The 8,521-nt window shown below is 46.6% G+C and overlaps 1 pseudogene; it reads left to right on the top strand.

Annotated features, from left to right (window-relative positions):
- The first annotated feature begins 4,674 nt into the window (after nt 1-4,674).
- On the top strand, nt 4,675-6,482 carry LOC126962280 (60S ribosomal protein L37a-like; annotated as a pseudogene).
- The last annotated feature ends 2,039 nt before the right edge of the window (nt 6,483-8,521 follow it).

The raw sequence follows: 8,521 nt of genomic DNA, 5'->3' as shown, positions 1-8,521 counted from the left end.
GGCAGGGGTGGGGCATGAGGGAAAGAGGAATCACGAAGGACACCCTGGTTTGGATTAGGTAGATGGGGGTGTCATTTTTTGAGATGGGGAAGATAGAGGAAGAACAGGTTTGGGTGGCAAAATCAAGCATTCTGGTGTACTCCTGGGTCAAATAATGTCCTCGAAAGATGGCACGTGTGAATATATGACCTCACATGGCAAATCTGATTCAGTCAAGAATTTTGAGATGGGAAATTGTCCTGGAGGGCTCAATGTAAACACAAGGGGCCTTATAAATGAAAAAGGGAGGCAGGAGAGTCAGTGTGCTTCCATGTGAGAAGGAATCAACCCACCGTCGCTTTGAACTGGCTTTGAAGGTGAAGGAAGGGAACCCCGAGGTGAGGAATTAAGACATCCTCTAGGAACTGGGAAAGGTAAGGAAATGGTTTCTCCCATCGAGATTCTGAAAGGGACACAATCTTGCTGATACCTTGCTTTTAGCCCAGATAAAACCCAATTAGGACTTCTTACCTCCAGAACTGTGAAATCATGCATTTGTGTGGTTTTAAGCCACTAAGTTTGTGGTCATTTGTTACGGAAGCAATAGGAAATGGACACATTGGCCTTAAGGACATCCAGGTGGAAAGACAGGTGGGCAGCAGGCAGGCTGTACTGGCCAGATCCCAGGGTAGAGGCTGGCACTGGAACCCTTGGAGCATTCAGCCTACAGTTGGAACTTAAATCTGAGAGGTTTCGAATCACCTCAGGACCCAGAGTGAGCTGCAGGGCCGGTGATTAATTTCTGTCCTCTCTGCCTGATACAGGCAAACTTTGGCAACCGGCCTTTCTCTCCTAAGTAGAGAATCTTTAGCTTGGCCCAAGGCACTTGGGTGGGGCCTAAGCTGGACCGGCCTGCTCCTGAGTGAAAGTCCAAAGACCCTGTCACCCTGAGGGACGCTCCCATCAGGCTATCTCAGATGCCTCCAGGCTAGGTGGGAAGGAAAATTGGAGAGAGACTGGAAATGTTTATTATGTTTATTTAGCTCCTACTAAGTCCCAAGCACCAAAAAGGAGACTTTTTATCTGTGGTTTTAAACCTTGCAATAACCCTGGCAGGGAGCTGTAAGCCCCATTTATGAATAGGTAAACTGAGGGTCAGAGCGATCCGATTACTTCTTTACGATAACACCAGCAGGATGGCTGGCACAGTGGCTCATGCCTGTAATCCCAGCACTTTGAGAGGTCAAGTCAGGCAGATTGCCTGAGCTCACGAGTTCAAGACCAGCCTGGGCAACATGGCAAAATCCCGTCTTTACAAAAAATACAAAAATTAGCTGGGCATGGTGGTGTGCACTTGTAGTTCCAGCTACTCAAGAGGCTGAGGTGGGAGGATGGCTTGAGCCCAGGAGGTGGAGGTTGCAGTGAGCCGAGACTACACCACTGCACTAGAGCCTGGGCGATAGAGCCAGACCTTGTCTCAAATAAAAAACAAAAAATAAAAAATAAAAATAATGAAATAACGCCTGCAGGAAACTGAAGATCCAGGAGTCCACCAAGTGTGAATGAGCTTTAGATGTCCCCAGCGTGCTGCTCTTTCTGCCATGCCCCCATCTTGGCTGAGGACTATTTGAGAATGTTTTTTGTTTGTTTGTTTGTTTTTTTAACCAAAATAGCAACAATGCCTTCCATTCATTGACCTGTCCCGCTTTGCCTGAGCTACACATTTAATCTTCACACCAACCTCATTGTTTGTTAGTTTTTTTTTTTTTTTTTTTTTTCATTTTACAGATATAGATGCTGTGGCTCAAAGGATTAATTAATTTGCTTAAGATAATGCAACATGAGAAAAGCAGATCAGGACCGAATTCCAGAACAACGGTTTTGCTTGAAATAACACCACTACTAATAATTGTCTCTCAGCACCTCCTGACTTGTTTCTCTACTCCCACACCTTCCCTGCTGACCCTGGTCAAGGTGCTGTGAACATACAAATAGTGCCTGATACACTAGGGCCTCGGCATTGGCCATGGGAGTGAGAGGGAGAAAATAATTTAAGAGGCTTTGTAGTTGATTTCAACAAGATGAGGCAATGCTAATGAAGCGTCTTGCAGGAATCCCTCCCTGATTGCTTCGGTCCACAGCGCTCTTAGCTTTCTCTATACACTTACAATCTGTTTCACTTACTTCCTAGCAGACCTCGCAGAAACCATTATTTCATATGATATGTTTCCCCCATAGAATATAAGCTCCTTAAGGGAAGAGGTTTTTGTTTGGTTTTACAATGCTGAATTCCAAGTGCCTAGGAAGGACCTGGCAGGTCCTAAGCACAAGAAGTATTGGTTGGATGAATAGATACTTCTTGCAACCACAGGAACTGACGTTGGTCTGGGCCAGGCCTTGCCCTGGCTTCCAGCGATGCAGAAGTGAACCGAATAACTTCCTGCCCTCTGAGCTTATGGGGGAGACATACATACCTGCGTATTCACAACAGATTTCCTAACACATAACCAAAGTAAAAAGGTGGCCACCAGAAGGGGATTGGACCTGCTTGTTGGAAGGGTACAAATGGAAATTAGAGAGGTGATTGTTTCAGACATTCCCAGTGGGACAGGTAGCTGTGAGCCTGTGATGAACTGAGAGGCACCACTGAGTAAAAGTTAAGAGGACAGGCTCTGGAGCCCAACTGTCTGGGCTGAATCGTTCTCTACCAATTACTGGTTGTGTGATGTCGTACCAGTGATATACTGTTGAGATAAATGCATATTTCAAGACTCACTGCAGAGATTCCAAACCAGCAAGTCTGGGCTGGCTATGAATCTGCTTTGTTGTTTTACAAACATGTCATGGTTTATTGCAGAGGGTCTACAGACCATGCCTTGAAAAACCCTGGCCATCAGGGAGAAAGCGTCGTGCTAACCAGCAAACTGGAATGTCACACTGTGTGTCATTGACATTTTTCAGTGTGAAATCACAAACTGTCATTCAGGGTTAGACTTTATACTACCCAGTAAGTGTCATGGAGGAGGCTTCAGGACAGCTGGGGAATTCAACAGGCCTGATCTCTACCAGGTCCTCCCAGGACACTCACCAGCAGCAGATTTCAAGACATTCTGCCTTCACTTTAGGCCTGGGGTGAACCTGCAGGAGGCTCTCTGCAAATATTCATTGATCAACTGATAGCTTTTCTAGCCAAGCACCAGCTGCCTAGCCTCAGTCCCACGCAGAGGTTCCGGAAGGACTGCAGGAACCCCAGAGAGGGCTAGGGTACAATTAGGGCGCAAGAGGTGGTACCCAGCTCTGATGTCTTCATGTCTTGACTTGAGCTAGGACTTCACACCCAGGACCCCAGAGAAACTAGATGGAAATAAGGTCATGGGAGATGTGAGGGCTCAGAGCCTGCAATCTCTGGACAAACTCCATCTCTTTGAGCCTCAGATGAAATGCAAGGCCTGAGTGTTACAGATCGTTCTTCATTTGTTCATCCCATTAATATTTCAGCTTCTGTCATGTGCCAGGCTAGGCTAGGGAGAGCATGGTGAGACAGGTCTCTGTACTTAGTGAGCTTATACTCCAGAGAGGGATCAGACAATAAGGTAATATACATTAATTAATATCAGAGAGTTATGAGAGGAAGACCATAGTCCAGGAGCAGCTATGGCGCATGGCTGTAATCCCAACACTTTGGAAGGCCAAAGCAGGTAGATCGCTGAGTCCAGGGGTTTGAGACCAGCCTGGGCAATATGGTGAAACCCTATCTCTCTCTCTCACACACACACACACACACACAAAAAAAAAATTAGCCAGGCATGGTGACGCACTCCTTTAGTCCCAGCTACTCAGGAGGCTGAGGTAGGAGGACTGATTGAGCCCAGGGGGTCAAGGCTACAGTGAGCCATGATCACATCCCTGCATTCCAGTTTGGATGACAGAGTGAGACTCTATCTCGAGGGAAAAAAAAAAAAAAAGAGAGAGAGAGAGGAAGAACATAAAAGGGTAATGGAGCTGGTCATGGTGGCTCATGCTTACAGTCCCAGCTACTTATCCAACCCGTGGCCCATGAGCTGCATGAAGCCCAGGACGGCTTTGAACATGGCCCAACACAAATTCATAAACTTTCTTAAAAGTTATGAGATTTTTGCCAGGCACAGTGGCTAACGCCTGTAATCCCAACACTTTGGAAGGCTGAGGCAGGCTGATCACCTGAGGTCAGGAGTTCAAGACCAGCCTGACCAGCATGGTGAAATCCCATCTCTACTAAAAATACAAAATTAGGTAGCATGGTAGTGCACGCCTGTAATCCCAGCTACTAGGGAAGCTGAGGCAGGAGAATCACTTGAACCTGGGAGGCGGAGGTTGCAGTGAGCCAAGATCATGGCATTGCACTCCAGCCTGGGCAACAAGAGCAAAACTCCATCTCAAAAAAAAAAAAGTTTTTTGTGATTTTCTTTCTTTTTTTTTTTTTTTTTTTTTTTTTTTTTTAGTTCATCAGCTATCATTAGTGTTAATGTATTTTATGTGTGGCCCAAGGCAATTCTTCTTCCAGTGTGGTCCAGGGAAGCCAAAAGATTGGACACCCCTGCTCTACAGTGTTCTTAACAAGAGATCATCTAGCCTCTGGGTGGCCGTCTGCACTGTCTGAGGGCTCATGACTGTGACCTCAGAGACTCTTTAAATGATGAAATCATGGCCATAACTATGGCAAACCTCAATGGAGAATGTCATGCCAACCATAATCTTGTCTCACCTGAGCTGCACAATCACTTCTCAGGTAGGTGCTCCTACTGTATTAGGGGCATTTTACTCATTGGGATGCTGAGACTTAGAGAGTTGAGACAAGTTGCTCAAGTCACTTATTTGTTAGGCGGCAGAACAGGGATTCTAATCCAGGGCGAACTCTAGAGTGCTGGGCTCTTAAATGACACATGGCGTTGTTGATCTAATGGAGTTTGGTACCCCGTATCCCCCATCCTACTTTTCTCTAATGCAGGAACACTTGGATCTGGAGGTCACAGCCTCCCCTTAGACTGTAAAAGAGTGCCTGCTGGGCACTAGTCCCATGCTGAGGGCACCCCTCCGGCACATCCTCTGAGCATGGGATTGCTGAGAGCTACAGTCTGGGGGTGGTGAGCCAGATCAGCACAGATCACAGATGGAAACCATCCTTCTAGGTAACTCCTTCTAGAAGGAAGAGTTCCTGGTCCAGAACTGTGTTCTGTTCCCAACTTGCCTCCAGTCTGCCTGCTCCATGACCCCAGACGTCTGCTTGAGTCAGCCCTGGGCCTGTGTGGGGGTGGCCCCTGGGCTTCCGCAACATCCTGTGTTCTGCCTTCTGCATACCTATTTTCCATTTCCAGGGAATCCCTCCCATCAGGGTTGGTTTTTACACTCTGGACCAGCCCACAGAACAATTGCAATGGCTCCCTCAGAGGCTCCTGGAGTCATTCCTGCATTACACAATCTCCAGTCTCCAGGGTCTGGCAGGAGCTGCCTTTCTTTCTCTCTCCTGAAAGACTCCAAGTGCTGCTCCTCCTTCAGTTCACACTGGCAAGATCTTCTCTTCCAAAGAGCCTCACTGCTGTCCCCACTTCCCTGAGCTCCTGTTCCCTTGTGCTGACTGAGCCACTGGAGGGGACATCTGCCATGTTTGTTGTTTGTCTTCCAGCATCCCTTCCCCTCCTTCCTCTGTGAACCGCACTCCTTTTCCCTGGGAATAGCCCCTCCTCCACTTTCTGAGACTAGCTGGGGCTGCCACTCACACAGTACCTTTTCTCCTGGCCAGGGTGGTTGGTCCAGGGTTAGGCATGTGACCCAAAGCAGGCCAATCACAATCCTTCCCTGGGATTTTTTTTTTATATGGAGCATATGGAGAAAAAAAGAAAAACTCTTTGGTTTGGGTTTGCTAAGCTGGCTTGATGGAAGCCAGGCTGGAGCTACCTGCATTCCTGCTTCTCTTCCCCTTTCTAGATAGAGGCTACCTATATGAAGTGGGAGAAAGTGAAGCCAATACACAGAGAGAAGCAGAGAGAATAAGGAAGTGATCTGCTCATTATTTCAGTTTTTAGAGACCTTGACACCAGCCCCACCTAAACTAATGAGTCAGTTTATTTATTTACTTACTTATTATTTACTTACTGGCTACTTTTACTCAAACTAGTTTGAATTTGGTTTCGATCACTTGCAATTAAGAGTCCAAACATGTCTTCCTGGGCTTAGACCTAGTTCACAGGGCTAAACGCACCATGAAAGTTGGAATCATCAGTAAATATGGGACCCGCTATGGGGCCTCCCTCCAGAAAATGGTGAAGAAAATTGAAATCAGCCAGCACACCAAGTATACTTGCTCTTTCTCTGGCAAAAACAAGATGAAGAATTGAGTTGTGAAGATCTGGCACTGTGGTTCCTGCATGAAGACAGTACCTAGCAGTGCCTGGACCTACAATACCACTTCCAAAGCTAGGGTAAAGTCTGCCATCAGAAGACTGAAGGAATTGCAAGACCAGTAGAGGCTCCTCTACTCTTTGAGACATCACTGGCCTATAATAAATGGGTTAATTTATTGAACAAAATTGATTTGGCTTGTTACTTTATTAGACATTCTGATGTTTGCATTATGTCACTACTGATGTATTGGAGAAGCATGCTGAGATGGATTCTTGTAATTCAGTCCCTTTTTTAAGTAGTCAGATGATAAAATATGGCATAAGAATATAAGCCTTCCAAGTTAGGTATGTGTATTAGGTTTGTATAAGTCTGTTCCTGCCAGTTTGACTTTGAGGTACATTGGAGCAAACTGCAAACTTTAGTTTTGAAATTACAGTTAATATTTTAAAAAAAATCTTTCTAGTCTGGGCGCAGTGGCTCATGCCTGTAATCCCAGCATTTTGGGCAGCCGAGGCAGGTGGATTACTTGGAGCCAGGAGTTCAAGACCAGCCTGACCAACATAAAGAAACCCCATATCTACTAAAAATACAAAAATTAGGCGTGGTGGTGCACTGTAATCCCAGCTACTTGGGAGACACAGGCATGAGAATTGCTTGAACCTGGGAGGCAGAGGTTGCAGTGAGCTGAGATTGTGCCACTGCACTCCAGCCTGGGCGACAGAGTGAGACTCTGTCTCTAAAAAAAAAAAGTGCTCCAAGATGGCCGAATAGGAACAGCTCCAGTCTGCAGCTCCCAGCAAGATCAACGTAGAAGATGGGTGACTTCTGCATTTCCAACTGAGGTACCTGGTTAATCTCATTGGGACTGGTTGGACAGTGGGTGCAGCCCATAGCTGAAGCAGGGCGGGGCATCACCTCACCCAGGAAGCACAAGGAGTCAGGGGATTTCCCTTTCCTAGCCAAGGGAAGCCATGACAGACTGTACCTGGAAAAATGGGGCACTCCTGCCCAAATACTGCACTTTTCCCAAGGTCTTAGCAGCCGGCAGACAAGGTGATTCTCTCCTGTGCCTGGCTCAGCAGGTCCCACGCCTGCGGAGCCTTGCTCACTGCTAGCACAGAAGTCTGAGATCGATGTGCGAGGGGGAAGCCTCACTGCAGGAGGGGTGACAGCCATTGCTGAGACTTGAGTAGGTAAACAAAGCAGCTGGGAAGCTCAAACTGGGCAGAGCCCATCACAGCTCAACAAGGCCTACTGCCTCTAGACTCCACCTCTGTGGGCAGAATATAGCCGAACAAAAGGCAGCAGACAACTTCTGCAGACTTAAATGTCCCTGTCTGACAGCTCTGAAGAGAGCAGTGGTTCTCCCAGCACGGCATTTGAGATCTGAGAATGGACAGACTGTCTCCACAAGTGGGTCTCTGACCCCCGTGTAGCCTAACTGGGAGACACTTCCCAGTAGGGGCTGACAGACACCTCATATATGTGGCTGCCCCTCTGGGACAAAGCTTCCAGAGGAAGGATCAGGCAGCAATATTTGCTGTTCTGCAATATTTGCTGTTCTGCAGCCTCTGCTGGTGATCCAGTGTCTGGAACAGACCTCCAGCAAACTGCAACAGACCTGCAGCTGAGGGACCTGACTGTTAGAAGGAAAACTAATAAACAGAAAGGAATAGCATCAACATCAACAAAAAGGTCATCTACACCAAAACCCCATCTGTAGGTCACTAATATCAAAGACCAGAGGTAGATAAAACCACAAAGATGGTGAGAAACTAGAGCAGAAAAGATGAAAATTCTAAAAATCAGAGTATCTCTTCTCCTCCAAAGGATTGCAGCTCCTCGCCAGCAACAGAGCAAAGCTGGTTGGAGAATGACTTTGACAAGCTGACAGAAGTAGGCTTCAGAAGGTTGGTAATAACAAACTTCCCTGAGCTAAAGGAGGATGTTCAAACCCATCACTAAAACCCTTGAAAAAAGATTAGACGAATGGCTAAGTAGAATAAACAGTATGCAGAAGACCTTAAATGACCTGATGGAGCTGAAAACCATGGCATGAGAACTTCGTGATACATACAAAAGCTTCAATAGCTGATTCAATCAAGTGGAAGAAAGGGTATCAGTGATTGAAGATCAAATTAATGAAATAAAGTGAGAAGAC

The sequence above is a fragment of the Macaca thibetana genome, chromosome 9 (genome assembly GCF_024542745.1).
Source record: "Macaca thibetana thibetana isolate TM-01 chromosome 9, ASM2454274v1, whole genome shotgun sequence".
Taxonomy (NCBI): domain Eukaryota; kingdom Metazoa; phylum Chordata; class Mammalia; order Primates; family Cercopithecidae; genus Macaca; species Macaca thibetana.
This window is presented reverse-complemented; position numbering and strand designations above follow the sequence as displayed.